Source organism: Larimichthys crocea, chromosome XIII (genome assembly GCF_000972845.2).
Source record: "Larimichthys crocea isolate SSNF chromosome XIII, L_crocea_2.0, whole genome shotgun sequence".
Taxonomy (NCBI): Eukaryota; Metazoa; Chordata; class Actinopteri; family Sciaenidae; genus Larimichthys; species Larimichthys crocea.
The window spans coordinates 12317342-12344946 of record NC_040023.1 but is presented as its reverse complement, the minus strand read 5'-3'; the positions used below and the strand labels follow the sequence as shown (position 1 = coordinate 12344946).

The window sequence follows — 27605 nt, the reverse complement described above, 5'->3', positions numbered from 1 at the left end:
ATGCAGAATCTTTCATGTCCACCTCCAGATGCATCATGTTCACGCCTCAAAGTCTTTGTAAATAATGTGTGGCAGCTAAAATTTAGTTTTTTTTTTGTGACAGGCTTCGTGTTAAACAATGTTTTCTCCAGTTTCTTTTGTTGTGAGTCAGTTTAGAGAAACCATCCTTGAATCTGTCTTTCTTTAATATTTTCAGAAATATTTGTCTTTACCAGAGTTGAAGTAACTCTACGTAGACGTTTGTGAAGTTTCTCTTTAACGTGATGAAGGTAACGTTCCTCAGTTTGCCTCTCTGGTTTTCAAACTTGAATTGACTTGGGGTCTCTGAAGGTTTAGGGTGGCTCCTTGTGGACCTCGTCCAGTCTCAAAGACACTCAAGAACTCCGTCCGTAAAAGATAAGGCGGTCAGGGTTTAAGCCCAAATGAAGGACTTTGTTTCCAGACAGTTTTGGGGAATTTTTTTTAACCATAATTGAGGCCATGATGAAGTCAAGTGTTTTTCAGAGTAATGAGTGTTAGACTGTTTTAGTGGAACTGGAAGGTAGACCCCCCCTCCCCGAAAACACCCACCCACCTGCCCACCTACGCATTTGTTCAATTTTGTTAAGTGCCACTCAAGATAGTCCTCAAAAATTTTTATGTTTTTGGGTGGGGGGTTGGAAAGGTGCAAATTTTCCATGTTTGTCGGGGCTTAAGTGACAGCAGAAAATGGGGATTTTAAAGGTAACTAATCCAATTATAGTTGAAGAAAATGCGTGAAACAAGCGACCAAATGACCCCCGTTTATCCCATTCTGCTGATGATCAACAAGGAATTCAATTTTTATGTCCGTTGTGAAATCACACGAGCCTGTGGCTGAAATTTAGTCTGAAATTGGTTGAAAATTGGCAGATAATTTTAGAAATTAGGAGACAGAAGTTTGTCAGTGACTTTCCAAGAATGTCGGTTTGTTTTCAGAGGTTGAGGAAACACAATGAACTTGTAAAAAAAAAAAAAATGTTTTCTAAAAAAAAAAATAAGAAAAAAAAATAAGCCATGAGCTATTTCGTACATGTACAAAAATAAAACGTTATTGTACTTTTCAAAATAACGGTCGTAAATCTTACACAAGATCTTACACAAGGGACACAAGTCATTTGGGATTCTACAGGAAAATAAAAACTTCATCAGGAAGTTTTAACAAGTTGCATTATGGGAAATGTAGGATTGTAACCAACTTTACTCTAAAGGTCCGGCGTGTAGGATTTAGTGGCATCTAGTGGTAAAGTTGCAGATTGCAACCAACTGAATACCGTTTGTCTAACCCTGCCGTTCTAATGAGTTAGGGCATTATGGGAAATGTAGGCTTGAATATTTATGGAGCTTTACCTATTTTAAAGGATTAAAACTGGGGTGTCTGCCTCTGCTGCTCACGTTTTGTCCATCCTTACTTTAAAATCTGTCTCTTGCTGCAACCAACTTTCCTGAAAACCATGTTTAGTTTCCTTCATAAAGATGGCACATCATGTCGTAGTCGTAATATGAAAGTATTTTGGTGGCATTTAATGACTTTTTTTATGAGACATGACTGGAAATGAGGGAAGAAAGATTCAGGGAATGGCACGCAACCAAAGTCCCAAGCTGGACTCGTACGGGACATTGTGGTCACGAACGACGTCCCCAAAGAGAATATTAATATATTTTTGTTAAAGGACAAACAGTCTAACAAAACAGTTGTTTTTACCTATTTTAAAGATTAAAACTGGGATGTGCGCGCACATTTGAACTATTCTTCTTTAAAACCCAACTTTATAATTCACCCTTTAATGCACAGACTCAACTTAAAATGTAGTTTCCTTGATAAAGTCTGTACTTTGTGGCAGATCATGTAGTAGTAGTCGTATGTGAAGTATTTTGGTGGCATTTAACGGCTTTTTAAAGAGTTGACATAAGAGACACGACTAGAGGGACGAAACGAACGAGGGAAGAAAGATTCAGATAATGACACGCAACCAAAGTCCCAAGCTGGACTCGTACGGGACATTGTGGTCATCCCAAAAGAGGATATTAATATATTTTTGTTTGTATTTTGAGTGTTTTTATGTCTTTTTTTTTTTTGAGAGTCAGCAGGAGAGGGATGACAGGAAATGTGGGAAAAGAAAGCTGGGAATGATTTTTCAACAAAGACCCCAACTGTACTCAAACATGTGGATGCAGCGATTAGTGGCCAGCACCTAAATCCACCAAACTAAAATTCTTATTGTTTTAAAGCGATCACCCTGCAGAGAAAGTGGACATAGAGAGTCCAGCAGCCTGCAGCCTGAGAGACTTTTATTTTGAAACCTGTAAAAATCCAAGTTTACCTGTAGCGACAGTGGCAGTCAGGTCGTGTAGTAGGTATAAAAAAAAGATGTGATACGCTGAGATTCAGCTCGCTCTCTGCTGCAGCGTTTTGTCATTTTTTACCTTCCTTCCCGTCAGCGGTGTCGGTCACATGTCGCAGCAGCGTTTTTTTAAAACACGTGTGTAGATATGTTTGGAGAAGAAGCCTTGGTGTGGTAACTGGGTTATGAATAAAAACAGATTTTAATGTGGCTCAGGTGTTTTTTTTTCTTTCTGAAAAGTGAAGTGAGTGTTTGGTTTCACAGAGCTGAGATCATATTTCTGCTGTTCAGAGGTGGTACGCTGCGATGCTTCACTGATATCAAACAGTACTCCCAGTGAAGGCCAATTGGAGATAGACTGCTGGGAAATTTCTAAAATTACTATTCCAAATTTACAAGGTGGAGCGCTGCCACTGTTAGACAGTTTAGGGAGAGCCGCGGTGCGTAAACCGTTTTAGTTCGTCTCCTGCTGTGATGCAATCTGTTACGAGCATCAGTCAAATCACCCTCTCTGTTAGAGGATAAGAAAACACCGCCGTCAGCCAAGTCGGTAAACTCGGTAAACATTATGGAGGATTCCCCCGACCTGCGTTTACGCTGCACATCGAGCTGCTTCTCTCGAGGCGTCCGCAGCAGCAGCAGAGCGACGCTCAGGGTGAGCCGCCGACACCAAGACAGACGTTTGAATATGAGATTTTTCAGCCTGTAGCTGGAGGCGTCTTCTCTCTTTATGTCCACTTTGATTAATCCAGAACAGAGTTATAAGCACAATCTGCTTCCTGTCTGCTTTAATGAACACAGATGGGCTTTATGTCCCCAAATATTTAATTTCCTGGTGTGTGTTTTTTTTTCTTTTCTGCCCGTTTATGGTTTCATAACAATAAAAACAAATCTTCAGACGTGATGGGGGGCAAATTAAAGAAAAGAACCTTGAATAAATGAGTGAAGATGTTCCCGTACACGGTGTCAGTGAATGGTACAAACAGACTGCAGTTCCTCTAACGTCCACTTGAGGCTGGCTCCAGAAGTGAGTCAGTCTCCATAAGTCCCCATGTCCAAATGTCCAACTTCACAGCAGAAATAAACATGTTTACAGCCTGGTACAAAAAACAGTTTTGGTCTCTGTAGCTAATTTCCCCGTTCATAACAACTGTACTGAGCGTGCACATACATATCACATATCACCGCTGTCACACAACAACAACGCTGCATCACTGTGTTTTGCTGCTGGAGTCTTCACCGTGGCAGCAGGTGTACGTTGACGTTCATGAAGATGGACGACACGGTGAAGCTGAAGTGTGGTGGCTCTGCTGTCGCCATCTTGGCGGTCCTGCCTCCGCTGCCTCCCAGATAATCTAAAAGTTGGCTAAAAGGTGGAGGCTGAACGAAGCTTGGTTACTCACAAAATAAAGATTCACCCTCAGGGGGCGATCCAGTTTTTTCGGCTTCACCTTTGGAAGTCTTTCTATACGTGGGCATTTTCGTTTGGTCCTCACGTTCCCATCGGCCTCAGCTGCAGCTCAACAGAGATGGCGAACGTGGCGAACGCATAGAACAAACTGTAGGTGTGTGTGCTTTGTGTAGACTTCTGTCTCTGTGTCAGTGTATTCAGACTCCAAGCAGTGCCCGACAAAAAAGGTCTTTTTTAGAACAGTTAAATTTGGCTTCGTGAAAGCTGAGATGTCCCACTGAGAGACGGGGATGAAGGGTGGAGAGGAGTCGAGGAAGAGATGGGAGAAGGAGGATGGGAGGAGCAGGGACAGACTCTGATTTAAAGTGAATGCTCCAACAATCCATTTGTACTGCAGGATTTTCCAAACAATTCCCTGATGACGGAGGTGGTGTAACAGAGAGAAAGAGACGAAAATGGCAGAGCAGCCATCAGATCTGTCTCGTATCAGAGCAGTTATTTCTGAGTGTGATGCGTTCCCCCCTGATGCCAGTTCAACAGTTTTTCTCGAGCTGTGTCAGTGTGTGTTTTGTTCTGTTGTATAATCCTGTGAAGACTGGAGCTTGTTTGGGTCCAATTGAACTGGACTCCCCCCTCCTCCCCCCTCCTCTCCTGCTTGCTTGGTTTTTTCCTCTCGGAGCACGAAACAACATCAGCGTAGCGAGCACAGAAGAGAAGTGGGACTTGGACCACGGCTCCATCTGTACAATATTATCCTTGTTGATTCCCTCTTTGTGAGCTTCATTTCTCAGAGTCTATTTTGCATTAGTGCTGCATGATTTTTTTTTTCTTCTTTTTTTCCACAAAAATCCTCCTCAAGGGTCAAAACAACAGAAACAGCCGGACTTGGACCAAGTATCTGTGTGTACGCCTGAAGCTGAAATCCACCCTGAACACTGTTACACAACTGTTGGCAGCGTGCTTCACATGTTTGGGTCCTTTTAGCAGTTTGACGTATATTTAGTCTTAATGTGGATAATCGGCCAATGTGTGGGGCTTTTTCAGTACCAACCACATGTGTCCATGTCAGTATCAGAGGTTCTATATTTTTATTATTCTTTGACCTAATTTACATGAAACGTTTTCCACTTTTAGCTGAATTCATTCCGGCTGTGCTTAATGACATTTAACATGTCAGAACTTTGGCTTCTTTTGTTTAAATGAAAATTGTAGAAAAATCACATTTGCATATCTCAGAGGTGTTAAAACAAAATGTTTTTATTGTTCTTGTTCAGAAACTCTGATCTCAGCTCTGATAATGCAGCCCGTTCCCGTTCATATGTGGCAGCAAACTGTGATGCTGCATGTAGAAACCTTTCTACTGTCATCAGGTCAGGTGATGGAGTATAAGATGGGGCGGCTCCTGGGGCGGCTCCTGGGCACTGCCGAGGTGCCCTTGAGCAACTGCCCCTCCAACTGCTCGCTGGGCGCTTCTCAGGGGGGCTGCCCATCACTCCATCTCTCTCCAAAATTGCCAAACTTGACGTGACTTAACACAATTTAAGGAACACAAAAATAACGTTGTGGTTTATATATGTCTTTTTACCCAGAACCCACTGCTCGTGTGTTATGTGAAAACAAAAGTCAACATTAACTTCTTCTGAACTTACGTCCCTTACGTTCCCTAATCCAACCAAACTGTGACTCCCAACATCGTAACGTTTCTGTAACTTGTTACCTTCATCAACCAAGTTGTCGTCGTTGCTCAATCGATCCAAACTTTGACCTAAAACTAGAAAACTTCCACAAGCTGACTTTAAATGGAAACGATGGCTGCGATCTTTCTCCATTTTAGTGATGTTGAGAGGCATGAGAACCGTAATACTCATTGACATACCCAAGCTGATGAACGTTTGTTGGATTTTCCCCTCTGGACTCTGGGTCTTGTCTTCATTGAGGAACGTCGAGGTTATTGAGTTTAAGCTTTCAACTCAGTCAACTTTGCTACGTGGGGAAATGCTTCCCTAAAAATAAAGGCAAACAGTTCAGGCACTCGCAATCACTGCATTTGATTGATGAAAGGGATTCTGGGAAATGTAGTAAACCAGTAGGAGAAGTAGAAAAAAACCAAAGACAGAACAACTCTTCCTGACGTGATGAAGCTTCCTAACCGTGTCAGAAGAGTCTGTACAAACTGATCTCTTGGTGTTTGTATATATGTTACATTCATGCTTGTTGCAGAGCAGAGTGTGGGAGTTGCACCGAGCTTACATCTGCACAGCATTACACTTGATAATCTTCTCTGGGAGGCCGGAGCCTGTTTTCTCTGTAACAACATCTTGATTCTCTCCAAGTAATTCTTCCCTTGGGGGGGCCGCAAAGAGTTACAGCAGAGCAGCGGTGCATGTACAGAAACTTTGATATCTTCCAAGCACTTCCTCTCAGGTCGACGGGTTCGGCCCAACCTCGCGTTGACAGCAGAACAGGAAGATTAGCAGCGATTCAACAGACTGTCCGCTTACCAGAAAGGCCGCCATTGTTTTGGTCCAAAGGTTGGGCGTGTGCCGCTGAAGACTCTCCGGGAAGGTCAGGTGGTGCTGAGATGATTAGTCATTGAGGAGTCACAATATCGAGAATCGATTAAATCATTCGTTAAGTACTTAAAAATAAAGTGTTTCTGTTTTTTATCGTTGTTTTGTGCTCACATTGAACTTTGGGATCTATTGGCGGTTGTTTCCAAACATTAATGTCATCCTCTAAGTAAGAAATATTATAAATTTCTGACAGCTGTGATATCGAATACGACAGAAAAGTCAACAAAACGATGAGAAGGCGGCTGCAAAGCTGCTTCATCTGTTGAATCACTGTGACAGTAAAACAGTGGATTTTTAAAAAGTTGCTGCTCACCGTATCAAGTTTCACTTGCACAAACTCAGTTAAAATCTATTCATAATGTGGCAATTGTAGAATTCAGATGTTTGTTTGTTTTTTGCTGATGATGTACTAACTACAGCTGAGCCTACCAACATGCACCAAGCACAGCAAAGCTTCTGGAAATGGTTCTCGCCGTATAAATACAGTATTAATGCCTCAGATGAAGTCGTATCATCGCGTATCGTAGCGCTGCAGCACAGACGTGCTGTTTGGGTTTTCCTTCCTCACATGCAGCATTAGCTTTTAGCTTTAGCCACTGTCAGAGCCTCACTGAAATATCGACCTGGAACCTCGGAGAACAGAAAGAGCAGCTAAAGCAGCGAGTGAGAGAAGCCATTCAGTTGCAGATGCCGGTGGAACAGATGCTAAGTTGGCGAGGGTCGGTGGCTTTGGCTGCTCGCGTTTAATGCCGGTCCAGGCTGTAGCTGTGGAGACCGAACTGTTGGAGCCAGCTAGCAGCTACCGGGACGACAGAAAGGACGACTGGACAAACTGGACGTGTCGCCGCAGGTTTGAAGTCGACCCATCACGTCCGAAGATGACCCAACACGTATCTGACTGTCACTGCAGCGCGAACACGTCGGCGTTCATGCAAAATATCGGTGAGGCCTCCGATCACCTACATCTGTGCAGCATTAGCTTGTTTTCTGCTCGTGTGTGTGTGTGTGTGTGTGTGTGTGTGTGTGTGTGTGTGTGTGTGTGTGTGTGTGTGTGTGTGTGTGTGTGTGTGTGTGAGACTCAGAGGAGTTTTGTTTGACGCCGTCGCAGGAATTAACAGGATGTTAGATGACAAGAAGTTACACCGACACACAGTGGTCTGTCTGTCTGCCTCTTAGAACGGTTTGTGTTTGTTTATGGCAACAGGAGATTAGGACCCATCTGGTGTGTGTGTGTGTGTGTGTGTGTGTGTGTGTGTGTGTGTGTGTGTGTGGGTGGGTAGTAGGTTTGGTTCGGTCGGGAGGGCGTGTGGAGAGAAGAAGAATAGAATTGGCGAATGAATGTTTTTCCAGCTTCACGTGTGTAAACGAGAGAGAAAGAAAAAAAGACGCAGCAAGATGGATATCAAGACAAAAGCTGTGTGTGTGTGTGTGTGTGTAACTGAATCTGATGTGTGTGTGTGTGGGATGTGTTGCAGATTAAGCATTGTGCAGTGTGAGTGTGTTTTGTTCAGCCGTGTGTGAATGATAATGACCTCTGACTCTGTCGGTTCTCTGTTACTTTACTGGATTAGCTCCCCTTCACTGCTCCGCCTCTGGACACACACTAACACACACACACACACACACACACACACACGGTAAATATCCAACCTTACAAGCAGTCAATATTAAGCAGCGTATTGGTCGGTACCTCAGCACCCTGACGACGGATACTACACAACAAACACTCCTGGTTCATGTATAAAGTATTTGTACTGCAGAAGTACTACGACAGGAGAAGCAGCACTACACAGTACAGTAAACAGTACACAGACACCACTTTAGTTCTCTGTATTAATACCGAGTCGTTTCCTCATTAACTGCACTGATGCTGAATCACATTGTGATTAGAGTTGCACGATACCCGCGGTATACACGGTACCCCGCGGTGCCAAATCATAACCGTCGCTACTATACTAGAAATTTTACACGACGGTCCTACCGTGGATTACTAAACTACCGGTGCCGGTCTCCGCTACATAGCGGCCGCCTCTGCTCTCCTCCCGGCTTCTCACTGCATGCTACTCCTTTGTAAACAAACCAACATGGAACCGCAACCGAACTACACAGCTGCTGAATGATTGGCTGTTTGCCTGTTACTGGTGACGTCCAGGGATATGATAGGCTGTTTCCGCACGCTGGGTCCGCCCGTCTGTTAGCTGATTGGCTGTTCGTGTGTTTCTGCCGGCAAGAACGAACTCCGCGAAGACAGCTCCGCTTCGATAGAAACTCGCTTCAGAACAAACAACAAGCTAAAGTTCTGTCTCGCCCAGACACGAGACAACACACTCACCATGGCAGAAGCACCGGGCCCGAGCAGCGAGTCTGCCGTGGCGTCTTCGTCAGTGGCAACACTAATTTTGCTTAAAAAACAAACGTCGTTGTTTCAAACTAACTTGTACAAATACATTGCAGTTTATAAAAATAATAATAATAAAAAAAGGCAGCAGTATCGCGATAATACCCGGAACCGCGATACTTTGTCTGGTATAGTATCGTGGTTACTCATTTTAGTATTGTGACAACTCTAATTGTGATGCAGATTGTTGGTACTTGATCACGTTGTGACGGTACTGAAGAACGTCACTGTGACACTGACTCATCCTGATTTTCTCTGTTAATGCTGAATTACAGTCGACGTGTTTCCATCCAACTGGGTCACTGAATTTTTCCCTTTTGGCTCCATTTTTGGTCTCCACCAGCTCGAACTGTCGTGTTTCCATCAGAACATTCGGCAACAGAAATGTCGATAAATGCTTGTAAAAAAACTCCTGATGATAAATATTATATTCATATTGATACTGCATTACAATAGTTTATTTGTTGCGTATTAACTGAATTTCTCCTTTTAACTCTGTTTTTGGTCTCTACCAACTCTAAACCAGATGTGTAGCAGTTCAAAGAAAACGTGAACAGACGTTTGTTTCCACGTCACGTCGACTTGTTTTGGAAAAACTTCTTCATACAAGCGTAAAAAAAACAAAAAGGTGCAAAAGTTTCTTCAGATTTTTCGAGTTGCGTTTCTGTAAGTTTGTGTTTTCATCCTGAGTTGTGTCGTTAATGAATCTCATTTTAATCAGCTGTGATTCACTGTATTGATACCGAGCGGCTTCATAAACACATATATACAAACAAAGTGACTCAGACGTACATTACACATTCATAACACACCCACCAGCTGGCATGCTCTCACACACACACACACACACACACACACACATGCATTATAAACTCACATTACTAACACACACACACACACACACACTGGGTGAAGATGGGAGTGGGTCTCTCTGCAGGAGTCCCTGGCTCTGTAGGACACGTCCACATGTGGAACACCAGCTGGTCAACACACACACACACACACACACACACACACACACACACATGCATTCATCTCCCCTGCTGCTCCAACACACCTCCTGCTAAGATTCTTCCACACACACACACTCACACACATTTTGTCTTTCTCGCTCACACTTGTTTACACACTCGCTCACGCACAAGTAGTACAGTACTCTCCCACACACACACACACACACAGATACACACATCTACAGTGCCAGTGTATCTGTTTATTGGAGTGTGTAGTTTCTCTGTGTTGGCTGCGCTGCATGCACATTGCATCATCCCACACACACACACACACACACACACACACGTATACACACTCGCTGTATGTATACACAGACATAATCTATAGACACACTGTTACACACACGTTTAATTCATAATTGCATCATATTAAGAGGCTGTGCACACACACACACACACACGTACTTACACACAGATTGCATCACAGTCTGGCAGTAAACGTTCTGTATTGTTCTCTAAACTTTCATCACGGAGACTCAAACAGCAAAACAACAGGCAGTAAGTCTGAAAAACAGCACTGACCCAACTGAACCCTGCGACTGTGAAATGCAGTCAGCCAGCTTCGACCAAAATATCAGCCGACCACATTTAAAAACAGTCAGCGAACCGCACCGACCTTAAATAACGTGAGTCAAACCTTAAAGTCAGTCAGTCGAACGTAAAGGAAGCAGTTTAAAGTTTAAACCAGTCACCACAAATAGAAACAGTCAAACAACCAAAATGATCCTAAAAGAGGGTTTAGACTGGAAAACCAAAGAACAGCCAGTCAAACCTTAAAATCAGCCGAAAATCAGTCAGCCAACCAACCTTAAGCTGAACATTGGTTTTGTCAGACTGAAAAGTCAGCCGGTAAACCAAAAGAAGTCAGGTAAACCTTAAAGTCAGTCAATCAAACCCCAAACATTAAGAAAGAAAACCTAAAAAACAGTCAGTCAACCAGCCTTACCCACAAGAAACGTGGTTAGCCTTTCCAGTTACAAACGTGGGTTTGATAGATTTAAAAATCAGCCAGTAAACCTGAAAACCAGTCAGGCAAACCCTAACGTTACCGTGAATCAACCTTTCAATATCTAAAAATGGTTTATGCCAATTAAACTTGATCTTTGTCTTAAAAAACAGCCAACAAAAATGTTAAATGGATTGAAACAACAGTCAGCAAACCTGAAACTCTCAAGGTTGACCAAGTCAGACCAAAAACAGTCAGACCAATCAGCTCTACCCAAGAAATCAGCCATCAGTATTAAGTACAATTAGTCAGCCAATCCAATTCCAGCAATCCAGATATCTTAACATCACCTTTTTAGCAGTCCCTTGAAACCAGTCAGTCAAAAGTAATGTAAACCAAATGGGTTTGGGTTCAGTCAGTCGGTAAACCTGAAAAACAGTCAACACACATGAGAAATAGCCAACAAACTGATGTAAAAGTCAATCATATCAAACAAAACATAACAGTTGGTCAACCAACCTAACTCCAGCCCTTCTCTCTGAATATTAATGAAAGCAGTCAGTCAAACCAAAGTGAGGTCAGCTTAAAGGTCTAAAAACCTCTTGGTAAACCTAAAAAAACAGCCAGTAAACATGAAAAACCGTTAACAACTTGACCTATATATAAAAATATCAGCTGACCGAATTTCAAATTGGATTTGTCAGGCTGCAGAGCAGTGAGTTCAACCTTGAAAATCAGTCAGTCACACCAAAACAGTCATGAAAACAAGTCTGACTTCTGACTTCTGTCATCCGAATCTCAAAATGAGTTCATCAGACCAGAAAGAATCAGTCGGCCAGGTGAACACGTAAACCTGCACAGGTCAGAAAACGAAACGAAACGTCTCGTTAAAAAACAGTCAGATCTGGATCAGCTGCTCGGCCTCATTGTTCAGTTTTAACCAGCGGGCCGAACTGCTTGACCAAAACCTCGACTGAATGAAGGCTTTGTCCACATGAGCGGTGTGTGTGTGTGTGTGTGTGTGTGTGAGAAAGTAAAGTGTGTGAAAGAAAGAGGGACAAAGAACAAAATAGAGTGAAAAAGAGACAGTGAGACAAAGAAACTGAGAGAGAGAGAGAGAGAGAGAGTTTGGTGTTCCTCAGTGTGGAGCTTAAACAAGCAGTACAGGATGTGCAGCCAAACTATTTTCTCTGCTTGGCTGCAGCTTCGCTCTGTGTGTGTGTGTGTGTGTGTGTGTGTGTGTGTGTGTGTGTTGTTGTTGGATATGGGGGGGTTGTGGTGAAGGGTGCTGATGGGATGTCACTTGTTCTCTTTACCATCACGAGTAGGAGGGACACACACACACACACACACTTACAGTTAATGATACACAACAAGTACACATGTAGCAGTGTGTTAGTCACCCACACACACACACACACACACACACACACACACAGACAACTTAAAGGCCAATCCCCACACACACACATACACACACACACAGTCACTCCTGAAGAGTTTGAGTCTCACACAGTGGAAACACCACCTCGCCTCAAACACCTTCTGTACAGTTGTTTTCCTCTCAGAAACACATTTTGTGAGTGAAGAACCACAAAGACACACACTCGAGGAACACACGTATGTTCCGTGTGATGTGAACAGAACAGGCGACAGGTCAGAGGAAGAACCTGGGTCGAGGTTTATTGGGATTACTTTCATTTCAGTCGCATGTGAGTGCATCATTCTCTGAATCTAAATCAGGTTCTAGGGCTCCTGGAGGAGGTTCTAGTGGACATGGAGGAGGTTGTAATGGGGGTTATTCATGAGGTTCTAGGGTAGTCCTGGGTTATAATGGTAATTTAGGAGGTCCTAGAGTTCCTTTAGAAGGTCCAAAGGTTCATTCAGTAGGTTTCAGTAGGTACGCATTTAGGACGTCCTCAGTGACCAGTGACCAGAGTCTCCTTGAGTTCCTTTAGGATGTTCTAGGGGTCATTTAGTAGGTTTTAGTGGTTATTCATGAGGTTCTATGCTTTAATGAGGGTTATAATGGTAATTCAGGAGGTCCTAGAGTTCCTTTAGAATGTCCAAATGTTCATTCAGTAGGTTTTAGTTGTTATTCATTGACGTTCTAGGGTGCTCCCAGAGGTTTTAGTAGCAATCGATGATGCTCTGATCAATCAGGAGGTTCTAATGGGTATTTAGGACCTCCTCAGTGACCACTAGAGTCTCTTTGAGTTCCTTTAGGATGTTCTAGGGGTCGTTTAGTAGGTTTTAGTGGTTACTCTAGGGTGCTCCTGGAGGTCTTAGTAGCAAATGATGATGTTCTAATCATTAAGGAGACTCTAGTGGTCATCGTGGAGGTTGTAGAGTTATCTTAGGATGTTCTAGTGGTCATTGAGGAGGTCGTAGAGTTCTTTTAGGATGTTCTAGTGCAGGGATACTTAATTAGAAACTAAAAAGGTCCGCTCACCAAATTTCCAATGTTTCCAGGGTCCGAAACAGTCGCACTGTATTTCCAAAATTCGAACTCCAAACGAAAAAGGTAGTAAATCCACAAGGAACAGTTCGTGATGCTTGATATGATGCTTGCATTTGATTTATTTTTCTGGTTCTTACCGCACAGTTTTGTGGATAGTTCTGTTCGAAGTGCTTTTTTTCATAAGGCCGCTTTATGTTTCCACTTTTGACGAGAGCAACGGTCTCATTGCAGATTAAACACATTGGTTTTGTGCTCCCCGCAGGCAGTACAAATGCATATTTGTCTGATGTTCTAGGGGTCATTGAGGAGGTCGTAGAGTTCTTTCAGGATGTTCTAGGGGTCACTGAGGAGGTCGTAGAGTTCTTTCAGGATGTTCTAGGGGTCACTGAGGAGGTCTTAGAGTTCTTTCAGGACGTCTAGGGGTCACTGAGGAGGTCGTAGAGTTCTTTCAGGATGTTCTAGGGGTCACTGAGGAGGTCTTAGAGTTCTTTAAGGATGTTCTAGGGGTCATTAAGGAGGTCGTAGAGTTCTTTCAGGATGTTCTAGGGGTCACTGAGGAGGTCGTAGAGTTCTTTAAAGATGTTCTAGGGGTCACTGAGGAGGTTGTAGAGTTCTCTAAGGATGTTCTAGGGGTCATTGAGGAGGTCGTAGAGTTCTTTCAGGATGTTCTAGGGGTCATTGAGGAGGTCGTAGGGTTCTTTCAGGATGTTCTAGGGGTCATTGAGGAGGTCGTAGAGTTCTTTCAGGATGTTCTAGGGGTCACTGAGGAGGTCATAGAGTTCTTTCAGGATGTTCTAGGGGTCATTGAGGAGGTTTTCATGGTTCGGCGTGTATTACACACACCAGCCTACGCTGGCGAAGATTTCAGGTAATGTTGGAGTCCATTACGACCTTGTGTGTACGCAGACTCACGGCGTTCGTCATTATCGCCCCCTGTTGGTGCCACATCATAACACATGCGCTGGATTGGTGTGTGCATTGTAAGCTTTGTAAAGGGCTGATGGGTAATGTAGGCGCCACACATCACCTCACTCATACATTAGCATCACTCCTTTTCAGATTTGTTGTAAACATTGTATTACATTAATTTAATTTTATTTATTTTCTGCTTTTAAAATCTCGTCTTTGTCTGATTGTATTTTTTTGTTGTTGTTAGTGGGAGGAGTATTTATCTCAACAGACAACAGTAAAAGAAACTTGACATCTACCTGTCGAAGTGAAATAAAAAAAAATAAGAAGAGGCCGAGAATGAAAAGAAATAAGAAAGTGAGCGTGTCAGGCTTCAGGTTGGCATGCGAGCGATGAAAAGGCCGACGTTTGTCACCACAAATTATTGATGTACAAACAAATAGACGCTGCGGGAGGACGCCGGAGTTTGGGAGGCTTTTGAAAGAAGAATCAAAGAGGAGGGAGGGAAGGAGGGAAGGAGGGAGGGAAGGAGGGAGGGGATAAATGGGTGAAGATTATGAGACAAAAGCAGGAGAAAAGTGAAGGAGAGAAGAGGAGGAACTTGGAGGAGCAGAGGGGAGGATGATGATTGGGAGAAGAGGAATAAAGAGGAAGATGTTTCTCCTCCTTCCTCCTCATTTTTCTCCTCTTTTTCTCTCATCTGTTCCTGATCTCCTTTTTCTCGTCCTTCCCTTCATCGCTCTCTTGTCCCTCCCTTCCTTCTTTCCTCCCCTTTCTCCTCCCTCTCTTTGGCGTCTCGTCCTTTTCTTTCCTTATCTTGTTTCCTTCTCTTCTTCCTTCACCTTTCTTCACTTTCTCTCATCCTCTTTTTCTTCTTTTTTCTCGTTCCTTCTTGTCTGTCTCTTCTTTCCTTTTTTCTTCACCTCTGTTTCCTTTCCTCTCTCCATCTCCTTCTCTTCCTCTCCCAACCCTCGCTTTCTCTCCTCTCCTCTTTCCCTTGTCCTTTGTCATTCTTCCTTCCTTCCTTTTTTCCTTCATTTTCTTTCTTATTCTCATCCTTCTCTTCTTCCTCCATATTTCCTCACTTTCTCTCATCCTCCTTTTCTTCTTGTCTTCCTCCTTGATTCTCCGTCTCCTCTTTCCTCTCACTCCTCCTTTTTATTTCTTCTTTTATTCCTCTCTTCTAGATTCTCTTTTTCTGCTTCATCCATTTCCTTTCCTCTCCTCCTCCTCCTCCTCCTTCTCTTCTACCCCACCCCTCTCATTCTCCACTTCTCTCCTGGAACCTTCATCTCTCTCTTTATCATCCCCTCTTTTTATTGTCACATTCTCAATCTGACATTTTTTTTCTCTCTTCACCCTCAGCCCACTTTTCTCTCCATCTTCTTCTTTCCACCTTTTTCATTACTCTCCTCTCCTCCCTTCCTCCTCTCCCCTCTCCTCCTCCTCTCCTCCCCTCCTCTCTTCCTCTCCTCCTCTCCTCCCCTTCTCTCCGGCTGCCTGTTGAATGAACGAATGAATAAAAATGAACGAGACGATCTGCAGCCATTTTTCCTGCTGCGACAGACACTGCCTCCTTTTTTACATTTATATTTCATTTCTTTATTTCATCCGTCTTCATTCTTAATTTCTTTTTTTTTACTTGCTCTCCGCGTGCCGTGAACACTCATTAACATTTAAATATTGATTATTATATATGTAGTAACATCAAATAAAATCACTTGTTTGACATGAACTCTGAGATCTTTAATTAATCACTCGAAGCCAATTAAGCTCTCGTTTTTTTTTTATTTCTTTGTGACAAAATGTAAAATTTTCAAGCTAAAAACTAATTTACACTTCACAGTACTTCATAATACTTCATAATGATTAATAATACTTCATAATACTTCCAGTATTTTGTTCTGGTTTGGGTGCGAGCGCCGTCACGGGACCCTGAACAGACAAATAATAAAAAAACATTCATGCTTAAACATGTGAGATCTGATGAAATCAAACTGCTCTGACAGTTTGACACGTTTGTGATCATTGTGTATTCATGATGATGTTTGAGCCGCGCGTTAATCGATAATCTATAATCAGAGATATCTGAAGAGGCTCGGTGTCTGTTTCTGCGTCTCGCAAAGACAAAAGACAGACGGCGGCAGACACAGACTGAAACTGGTGGGGTTTTTTTTTTTTGGAGTAGCTGCTCCTCCAATCATTTGGGAAAAATAAAACACACACACACACACACACACACACACACACACACACACTCAGATATTATCGTCCACAGTTTGAAGGACTGTTTAGCAGATTTTTTTTCTTTCTTTCTTTCGTTTTTTCATTTTTTTTTTGGGCAGGACGAGCGGGGTAAGCGCTCTCTCCCTCCAGCGACCATGGGACTCGGCGCGTTGCCATGGAAACAGCCCAAACTGCACCGGAGGAGTGATTGAGAGGGAGAGAGATGGGCGAGAGAGGTAGATAAAGACAGGACGAAAGAGAAAAAAGAGAGAGAGAGAGAGAGAGATATTTAGCGACTAGAAGAAGAAGAAGGCCTTCTGATGGAGACTGTTGTTCTTCTCCACTCAATGTGAACAGTTAGGGAGTGTGTGTGTGTGTAGAGAGAGTGTGTGTGTGTGTGTGTGTAGAGAGAGTGTGTGTGTGTGTTGAAGAATGAGGCTAGACAGAGCGGAGAGAGAAAGAAATGCAGGTGTGTGTGACCGTCTGCATTTGTGTGATTTTGTGTGTGTGTCCTGTCTGGTTTTTAGTGTGTGTGTGTGTGTGTGTGTGTGTGAGACTTCATGCATTTCTACTTCTTCTTGTACGTGTGTGTGTGTTAGCATGTAGTAACACACACATGCATCGATGCATTGTTGTCTGTGTGGGCGATTGTTTGTGTCCGTGCGTATGCACATGCACATGTATCACTGCTGGTATCCAGTTTAATTTGTTGTTGTTATGTGTGTGTGTGTGTGTGTGTGTGTGTGTGTGTGTGTGTGTGTGTGCTCCTCCCTGGGCCAGTATCAGTGGTAAGCTGTGATTCAGGCTGTGAAAACACTGATTTGGCAGCCAGAGCGTCTTCCTCCGTCTCCACCCGGCTCGGCCAACAAAAATCCATCTCTTATTAACTGACGCTTTATTACAAAAGAAAGTGTGTGTGTGTGTGTGTGTGTGTGTGTGTGTTGTGAGCGTTGGTATCCTTACATTTTTTCGGGGGGTCCTGGTCGAGTCTTGCAGCTGACTCTGGCTGCAGGTTTTTTTTCTGATAGATTTATTATTCAGTCGGTAAAATGTCAGGAACGTCAGCTGAAAATAAAAAAAGCTTCGTGGAGCTGGATGTTCAGTTTCTGTGAGCTGGAACGCTCCATGAGAAGCTCTTTGTCCCAAAACACAGAGGGTGAGCGTCTGTGAAGCGAAAAGAGCGAAGGCGGCGTGCGTTTAACGGAAGGAGGGCGTGATTCTGAAATCAGAAATCCAAGAAGAGGAGGCACTTCATTAAAACCGCTCACATCTGGGAAGTGCACAGCTCGTCCATTTTAGGCCTTTCCCAACACGAGACAGCCAGTGAAGTTCCTGGAAGTCGGTGTGTAGTCGGGATGTGTGTCGATTAACAAACACTTTATTACTGAACGCCAGTTCGCTGTCGTTCTTCGCCGCACTGATGCCGGCGCTGATTGTCCAAGGGCGCCACGTTTGAAACAGTCGATGCAGGGACAGAGTCTGGCTTCAGATTTGTGTGATTCGTGTCTTCATCTTAAAGAAGTCTGACAAAATGACTTCGAGTTATGCAGAATTAAGAGCGTGGACGCTTTGATTGACAGGTATGTGTCGTTTACAGGTGTGTTCAAGTAACCAGGTGTCACTCAGCTGGCTCAGGGCGGCGGCCGTCACACTGACCTTCAGAAACCTGTGGAGGTCTGTCCATTCTTTATTCTGTCATTGGTAATATGGCTGTAATCTGTCTTTGAATTAAATAATCCAGGAGCCAAACTCACACATGACAGTTTCCTTTACATCGATGTCGTGCAGTCCATCATCAATCGAGATGACGAGACGTATTTTAGATGTTCGTCCACATTCGACCAGGTGACCAACCGAATTCTGTGAATTCATGTTTGTTTCTTTTCATCGGATGGTCGATGGACAGAAATGAATCAAAAAAAAGCTGCGTTTAAAATTTTCAGCCAATAAAAAAAAATTAATGAACTGACATTAAATAATATTTCTGAGCCAAATCAAGTTCTTTTCATCGACTCGAATGCTTCGCTTGTAGCCAGATTACCTTTTTTTATTATTATTATTATTATTATTATCAGGAAAAAAGAATCTTGAACAACTCATTGTATTCACGGATAAAAAAAAAAGAAATCAGAGTATTTATCGTCTCACAAAGACTCGGCTCTTTCTTTTTCAGACGTGACCTTACAGAGAGGCTCGTCCTGCCTCGGCTGCAGCGGCTCCATTTAGAAAGCGTTTGTAATTGAACCACATCAGGCGCGTGTGTCCACGTGTCCGTCTGTCCGCGTGTCCGTCTGTCCGCGTGTCCGTCTGTCCGCGTGTCCGCGGTGAAAATGCACAGATGTCTGCCAGCAGCTTCTTTTTTTTTTTTTTGGACGGAGAATAAACCGCAGTGAAAAACCAGAGTTTGACGAGCTTGTACACACTCGTTATTGGCTGGTTCATTAGGTCATTCACATGTTTCACTCTGTGTGTGTGTGTGTGTGTGTGTGTGTGTGTGTGTGTGTGTGTGTGTGTGTTGCTAAACATGATTAGGTGGACTCGAGGAAGAATTCGTGGTTTCTACCCTCCCACATACAGTAAACAGTCAGCCTCATTGCATAAGACCTTCGAAAGTTCATCTGGTTTCGATGAAAATTTTCCAGCCTCAGAAAATCCTCACCTGCCAGCTTTGATTTTGTTTTTTTGGGGGGTTTTCTTCTCTTTCTTTCTTGGAAACTGGATTTTACACTTGAGCCAGTGCAGTAATCCTGAAATATGTGTCGTCTTATGCGTTTCAAGTGATGCCACCACAGGAATTTACTACTTAAATTCCAAGTGAAACAGTTTTTTGTTGGGTTTTTTTGTGTAGAAACGCGATGTTAGGTCGGGGCAGAGAACTGATGGTTGATGTCAGTTAGAACTGTTACACATCAGTATGACTTAAAATGTCTCAAAGGGTTCAAACCAAGTCTGAGAGCTCCGACGATTTAAATCCCACCTGTAAAAAAAAAAGCAAAAAAGAACTAGGTTAAAAAAATGTGTTACAAAAATGTCTTGACTCAACAAAAATAAAATTAACACAAAAAGTTTATTTCTCACATTCGTTATTTAAACGAGTAAAAGTCCAATACTGACTCGACTTTGGTCTCCACCAACCAAATTTTGAGGAATTCGAGCAAAAGAAAATTAAACCCACTGCCGTTGGTTCATGAGATTAGCAGTAGGTGGCGCTGAATCTACAGAGGGTGCAACAAGATGAGGTTTGTGTTTGTTTCATGCATTAATGCGACAAAGGTTACGTCACACCTGTGTGGAGCCATGAGGAAACTCATCAGTCATGTGACTTGTGTCTGTTTGCTGGGCAGGTAATGATCAGGGATTCATATAGTAAATGTGCCATAAAATTAAAACCGTGAGTTCAGAGCTGCACAGTTCAGTAAAATCTCTCCGTGAGTTCAGAAAAGTGACGTTAGTCATTTGATCCAGTGTTGATTTATCAAGCCTTAATTTTGTTTCTAAATGTAATGAAGTTAAAACATCTGCAACGAGAAAGTTCTGGCTGACATGGAAATCGTGACTAAACAAGATCAACAGCAAGAACTCGAAACATCTGTTTCTGAGGAGAGGGAACTTTTTTTTTTTCCGCCTTCGATCCTTCGAGGAATTCAAAGAAATTCTGTTGCTCTTTTGGAGGTCGGGCTCTGTCTAGTTTTAAACACACTCGTCGGCTGTTTTGGATGGAAGAATATCACATTATGAGTGGGAATAGGCTTCATTGATGTTGCTGCTGTTGCACTTCTGTCAGGAGAAGCGTTTCAAAGGTAAATTGACGATCTGTGGAGTGACCTCGACGTGCTTTTAGATTCTTCTCGACAGTCAACATCCAACAAATTGTACTATATTAACTACACTTTTGCTCCTCACGAAATCACTATTTTCTCCCTTCAATGTTAAAGTAATTTGTTTCAGGGCCAGCAGCTATTAATTTTTTTGCCATTTCCGCTGGGCTTGATGTGACATTTTCTGAACAAATGATAATTAGCTGTACCGTACAATTTAGTTTGTGGGGAAAAAAAGGCTGGAAAAGTGTCGCGGTGTTCAGGTGCGACCTTGCCTTTTCTTCTCAATCCACCTCTGGACGTACACACCTCCTATTATACTGCAGTCGGGTTCTACAAACCTGTTGTTAAAGCCAATCTGAAGTAGAAGTCCTTAGCGTCGCTGCTCTCCACACTGAATCATGACGGACTGCATCGGTAGGACTTATTTTGCATTTTCCCTTGAACTCTTCTCTTTTGAGTTGTGACACTTTCCTAATCCTGTTTCAATGTGAGATGTTTGTAGGGTGTCTTTGTAGTTCAGGCCAAACGTTTCAATGCCGAGGCTACACCAGTGGCATTATCTTATGGCTAGCATTAGCTTTTCTTTTCTGCTGTGGTTGTTTGTCTTGGGAGGACAAAATGTCTCACGAAACGCTGTTGAAGATAATGTGGTTTGGCTGAATCGTCCCGTATCTGCGTTGGGTTTCTGTTTCAGTGTCTGATACTGACTGAATCTGCTCTGCGAGTATTAAAAGTTAATCCTCAGCTAAATACTTCAATATTGAAACCCAAAACAAACTAAACCCACATCGTGTTTGATGCCAGCTGAAAGTTATTTCGTAACTTTTATGGTGAAACCACATTGACTTCACAGAGACTTTCAGGTGCTGTCTGCACCAGTACATGGAAAGCAAGATACAGTATAGTAGTACACTAAGAAAACGAGGTTTCCTCACCAAGATCTGAAGTTACTGGGTGAATTGTTGGAACCATTTCAACTGTCTAAAGGCCGGGTTGCTGCCCCAAGTGAAGGCATTGAAGTATCTCAGGATCTTGTTCATGAGTGATGCCGACCGCAGTAATGCTGACTGCTGTGATGAAGAGGTGAGCTGAGCCAGAAAGCAAACCTTTCAATTGAGCTGTGGTCTGGAGCTTTGGGTAGTAACCAAAACACTGAGATGGTGTATTCCATGAAAAGCCAGGAGATCCCGGACGAGCCCTGACTTGTTATACTTGTTCACGAACATCACCTTATCCGGGGTCGGTTCGCAAGTTTAGCAGGATGTTTCAGACGTCCTTCTCCCCAGCAACACATTCCAGGTCCTTCTTGGGGATCCAATCCAGATAGACTATGTCGTCCCTCTGGCAACTTCTGGGTCTGCCTCCAAAGGTAGGCACCCAGGAGGCATCCTAATCAGCTGCACCCTCACCCTGTCTCTAAGGCTGAGCCCAGACACCTTACAGAGGAGCCTCATTATGGCCGCTTGTATCCGCGATTCTTTCGGTCACTACCCAAAGCTCATGGCCAAAAGTGAAGGTTGGAACGTAGATCGACTGGAAGATCGAGAGGTCCAGTGCAACGTCCACATTGCCGCTGGTGTTGCACCAATCCACCAACCAGAGACCCAAGATATCCCAGAGATACTTGCGAGCGCTTGGTGCTAGATGAAACCAAGAAGGTGCAACCGGCCTTTCAGGACGGAGCGAGAGAGAAATCACCTGGCAGCAATCACTTAATGAGGTGGCAGGCCAGAACAACACAGGACATTTGACATCCAGAGGGAGCTCAGCGTGGATCAGCTGGCACGGTTTGGTCCTCCATGGGAACCTTCCTCAGGAGGTTCAGACCGAGGGACAGACCTAGAACTCACTGCAGGGATCACACACCTCATCCGGCCTTGGGAACGCCTCAGGATCCCGTTTGGGAGGAGCTGGAAAACGGCGCCAGTGAGAAAGTGACGTTCACAAAAGAAGATGGAGGGTTATCTACAGGAATGAGAAAACAAACAACGTGTGGCCCAGAAATGAAACTCTGATCTCCAAGAAGGTGAGAAAACCGAATCAGACACACACTCACACCCGTCCTACGGTTTGCCCTCGTCCTCGTCGGCGAGCTCCAGGCGTCTCTCCGAGTTTCTTATCAGTCGCCGGTCTGTCGACTTTTCCAGCCATCTTGTTTGGAGCGAGCAGAGCCTATAACTCACCCGCCATCTTGTTTAGAGTGTGTGTGTGTGTGTGTGAGCGTGAGGGAGAGTTTTTGGCCTTAGTCGAGGTGTGTGTGTGTGTGTGTGTGTGTGTGTGTGTGTGTGTGTGTGTGTGTGTGTGTGTGTGTACATTTCAGCGTGAGGAGTCGGTGCTGTAAAGCTGCTCGTCCCGCCGCAGCCAATGTCAACAGCCGAGCGCATAACTTCCCATGAGCCTTTTCCCCTAGAAGGTAACTGCAAGGCTGCTGCGCTAGCTCCATACGATACACACTGTGTGTGTGTGTGTGTGTGTGTGTGTGTGTGTGTGTCATGCTGTGTGTTGTAGCACCCATGGGTGTGTGTTTACATGCTGTGTGTGTGTGTGTGTCTTTACATGCATGCTGTTGTCTTGCTGGTTTGTACTCATGGGGGCATTTCTTCACGCTGTGTGTGTGTGTGTGTGTGTGTGTGTGTGTGTTTGCATGTGTGTGCGCATACACACACACACACAGCGTGAAGTCACACACACTCGCACAATGACAGTAAGCTCACCCAGTGCACGCACAGTGTGTGTGTGTGTGTGTGTGTGTGTGTGTGTGTGTGTGTGTAAAAAGCACAGCACATACCGGCACAGGTACTGCGTGTGTGTGTGTGGTGTGCGTTCAGTGTGTGTTTTGTGTGTGTGTGTGTGTAGCAGAGCAGAGTGGCGGGTCTAATGCGATTACGTCCCTTGTCTCCGTGCAGAACTGATAAGGTATTAGAGGGCGGGCCGTGATGAGATTTAAATTAATTCAGCCTCCATTCAAATTCACCATGAGATGAGCTGCTCCATTATTTGGCCTTCCAGCCCAACTCCTCTCCCTCCTCTCCCTCCTTCCTTCCCTCCCTCCTTGCTCCCCCTTTTTCTCCCCCGTCTTCTTCCTTCCTTCCTCTTCTTAATCCTCCCTTCCTCTCCTCCTGCTTGAGTGATCTCTCCTCTTCCCTTCCCCATCCCTCCCTTTCTTTTACTTCATCTCCTCACGTACAGTACCTTACTCCCTCCTTACTCCTTTCTTCCTTCACTCCTCCTTTTCCCTCATCTACCTGAATGTATTCTTCCTCCCTCCTTCCCTCCTTACTCCTTTCCTTCCCCATCCTCCTTTCCTTACTCCCTTCCTCCTTTTCTGAATCATACCCTCATTTACTTTCCTCCTTCCTTTACTCCTCCTTCATTCTTCTTGCATCCCTCCCTCCTTCCTCCCTTCTTACTTCCACTCGTCTCTCCTATTTAAATCCCCCCTTGTTCCTTCTTCACCTCCTTCTTCCCTTATTTCTCTCTCCAGTTTCTGTCACTCCTCCTCCTCCTCCTCCCTCCTCTCCTCCTCCTCTCCTTCTGCCTGTGTCCACACACCCAATCCCTTCCCTCCTTAGTCTTTCCCTCCTTCATTCCTCCCTCCTTTTTCTCCCCATCTCCTTTTGAATCACCTCCTCCCTTCCTCCGTCATTCCTTCTTCCCTTCTTTTTCTCTCTTTCTCTCCGGTATCTATCGCAGCATCATCCTCCTCTCGTTTCCTCCCTCCTTACTCCTGTTTAAATCACATCCTTCCTTCCTTCCTCATTCCTTCTTCACCTCCTTCTTCCCTTTTTTCTCTCTTGTATCTATCCCTCTTAAATCATCTTTTCCTCCCACCTGTGTCCACACTCTGTGATCTTTCCATCCTTCATTCCTCAGCTCCTCTTTTCCTCTCCTCCTTTCCAGTTTTCTCTATATGAATCACCTCCTCCCATCCTTCTCTCTCTTTCTGCCCCTTCATCATCTCTCTCTTCTTTTTAAATCATTGAATTCCTGCTCTCCTCTTTCTGTTATCTATCACTCCTAAATCTTTCCTTCCCTTTTTCCTCTTTCCTTCTTTCCTCTCATTCATTCTTTCTGCATCCCTCCCTCCCTTCCTTCCTTCCTTCCCTCCTTCCTCTGGTGTAGCTCTTCTTTAACAAAACATTTAACCAAATGTAGTAAAGCTTTGTGTGTGTGTGTGTGTGTGTGTGTGCGTGTGTGTGTGTGTGTGTGTGTGTGTGTGTGTGTGTGTGTGTGTGTGTGTGGCCGTTTTCTCAGTAAATAAAGTCGGTGAGTCTCGGTAACCGCCGGCAGCCTCTGTTGTTTTTACAGCTTCAGTGATAAAAATGTTCCGAATGATTTCATCGTTGGATTTTTGGCTCGCGGTGCTCCACCTTTACCGGACGGGGTCAGAGGTCGCGCGGCCTGCAGGGGGCGGGGTGCATTCAGTATCTGGTTCAAGGACGCTCGGCGGGGACCGACTCAGCAGCCGCTGAACTTTTGACCCCCCCAAACATCAGCACGAGACAGACGGCGTTTCGTTCTTGGCTCAAAATGAGTTTTTCACCCCCCAAAAAATGTTCGGCTTAATTTAAGGAGGGATTGGCTGCGACAATTAGTAAATGACTCGATTTGCATATTCATAATCACTTTATTTTGATTAGAAAAGCTGAAACTGCAAGAGCGCGCACGAGGAGACCCGTCACAAAGCTCCAAACCTCCCCGAGCGACGGCAGCTCCAGAAACCTGAAACGAGCTCATCAGCACACCTGGAAACGAAACATTTCTAGAGCAGATGAACGTCTCATTACGGAGAACACTGCTGCTGAAACGAGGAAACAGAGTGTACTCTGAGAGGACGCTAACCTCATTAACCTGAACCCCACGGACTCATCACCACGAACGCAACGCTCAACTTGGAGAAGAAATGTTTAGAAATGACGCACGGGCTCTAATTTTATTTGATGCAGACGTGAAAACACGATCTGGGTTTGAATGTTTCACCTCAGTTTGAGAGGTAAAGGAAGAAGTGTGCGCATCATTACAGGAACACAACACCTGAAAAACTTCACCGCCTGCTCTGTGTCTGTCACCGACTCAAAGATGGGTGGAGGCTCTGTGCTGGGACGGCTCAATAGCACCCCCACTTGGCTTCCTTCCACCATCTGGGGGTTTGTTGCCAGGTTAAGAATGAGAAGCCAGCATGAACTAGAAGTCCTTGAAGGGTTAATTCTGTACCTACTACCGTCACACCTCCCAGTTTGTAATAGCAGACAGGAGCAAAACAACATACAGCTGTGGACTGAAGTGTTTATATCAGTCTATGCTTCCTTCAAAGCCGCCACACTTAATTGACAAGAACTGTAATTTCACCTCGGCGTACAGGAGGAGTGTATGGTCCGCCGCCGCCTCAGTCGAAGGTAAAAAAAAGTCCTGCAAGCTGAAATGACTGTTTTTGTGGCAGGCAACATAACTCCTTCAGTTCCCCAGTTTCAGAAAGTGCTGTTGAATTCAAGGTAAAGCTTTAAAAAATACTCTGAACACTTAGGCTGATGTTTGTGGCAGGAAAACCGGCGCGTGAGCGAAGCAATGTACCGCTCAAGTGTTTCTATCAATCTATGCTCGCCTGCAAGCCATCAGAGCTGATCAGAGGCAAAAAGGTTCTGCGAGGTAGAAAGAGTTTTTTTGTGGAGTGGCTTTGGAGCGAGCGATATATAACAGCAAGGTAAAGCTCTAAACATAGAGACACTTAGATGATATTGGTGTGTTCTGTTGTCCACAGACATACAGCCGGGTCTGGACCTCGTACAACAAACTAACTCAATATTTCAGTTGTAAAAATGAGATTTTACCTTCATGATCTCCACAAACAGCAAAGAGTGTATTCACTCTTCAAGGTGTGTTACTGAGGCGTTGCTCCATCATCAACCTCCAATCAACAGTGCAGCTGTAGACAACATCTGTACACATTATGGCAAAGTCATGATCAAATAAGACCAACAATAATCACTCCAGATTAAATATATATTTAATTAAACACACGTATGAATGTGTGTCCAATCATAGAAACAAACAGAACTTACTCTGCTACTGTATTAATAAAGCTATGACGGGTCTCCATCATGTGATGGAGGTACCAGACCTCCTGGATCCATGTGTTACATGAAGAGGGACCATCTAATGGTTAGACACAACCAGTCAGATATTTACAGGCTGTTTCTCCATTCAGACTTTTAGGCATTACTTAGAGGTCAATCCTGCTGGAAAACCTCCACAGAACATCTTGATGAGCAGTGTGTGCTCCACAGTTTCTCCAGCATGAACTAGAGTCCAGTGTTTCTATTAACCCATCAAAGACAAATAAGACGCTGACTCCAGATAAGACCATTTCTATTGTTCTGAAACAGGAGGGGTGAGTCGAGCAATATTCAGTTGGTTGCAACCTCGCCACTAGATGCCACTAAACCCCAAACACTGCACCTTTAAATTCCCTCCATGTGTTTCCATTGAAAAAGAACTACGCTGGTGATCTGACCATCTTCTAAAGCCGACGTCTGAATTGTTCCAAAGTTTGAGAGTTCTCTTAGTCCAGATTGTCGTGTCTTTAATGGGAAGCTAAAGTAAGTTCTGATGATGGTGCTGAAGCGCGGTGAGTCTAACTCACGCAGAATATGTCGGTCCGGCATCTTGTAAAAAAAAAAACAGCCTGAAGGTGTTTCCAAAGCCACCTGTTCAGGAAATGAAGTCATCCGTATTGATCGTCCTCTCAGCAGATGTGTTCTGGTCAGTTTATGTGGCGGGACAGTTAAAATCTCACCGAGTGGCTCTTTTTAATGACGGCGTTCCCCGCAGAGCCGAATCTGACCCAGCTGCCTTTAAGTTTTCTCATTCCACCTTAAAAAATCAGCTGTCTGGGTGTCCACAGCTGCAGCCGGTCGATTAGCTCTATAGGGGGAAACCCGTAACGAGGTTTCTGAGCTCTGCTTCCAATTTGGTGAAGCGGTTTGGTTATAATGACGTTTGGTAACAACAAAACAATGAATGTTTTAAAGACGTTTCATGTGCGAAGGAGAGCTGAGATAATTAGTAGATCAACAGAATAATTATATTCATCTAATCAATCAATTGTTGCGAATCATCAAACAGAAGTGCCAAAAAATTCAGAATCGTTTGAGTTTTGAACCGTCAGTCGTCACCTCGGAAAATTAAAAGAACTATTTTCAGACATTTTAACTGAGAAAATATTTTGCTGCCGCTGATGATTAGATTCATTATCAATTAATCTGCTGGCTTGATTAATATTTACTTCAAGACAAAGAAAATCATTAAGTGTTTGGTCACCATGTTCAGTCGTGGTAGCTCTAATTGGGATCCAACCATTATCTACAAGCACTCGTCCCCGCGTGGGACTAGAGCCGATCCTGACTGATGTTGAGCGAGCCTGTGGTGGAGGAGTCGACAGTTCAACGTGCTGCGACATCACCAAAGCGTTAAATACTAAATACTAT

General features: G+C 44.0%; 1 protein-coding gene across 2 annotated transcripts in view; it reads left to right on the top strand.

Moving 5' to 3' along the window:
• Window positions 1-27605, top strand: part of LOC104934240 (zinc fingers and homeoboxes protein 2) — a 102936-nt gene that overhangs the window by 38683 nt on the left and 36648 nt on the right. The window contains exon 1 of one of the 2 annotated variants that reach the window (XM_019277154.2): window positions 6865-7289. The exons of the other annotated variant lie outside the window; for it this stretch is intronic. The gene's annotated coding sequence lies outside the window, so the exon portion shown is untranslated. Of the gene's footprint in view, window positions 1-6864; window positions 7290-27605 lie in introns of those variants that run through there. 2 annotated transcript variants of the gene reach the window in all.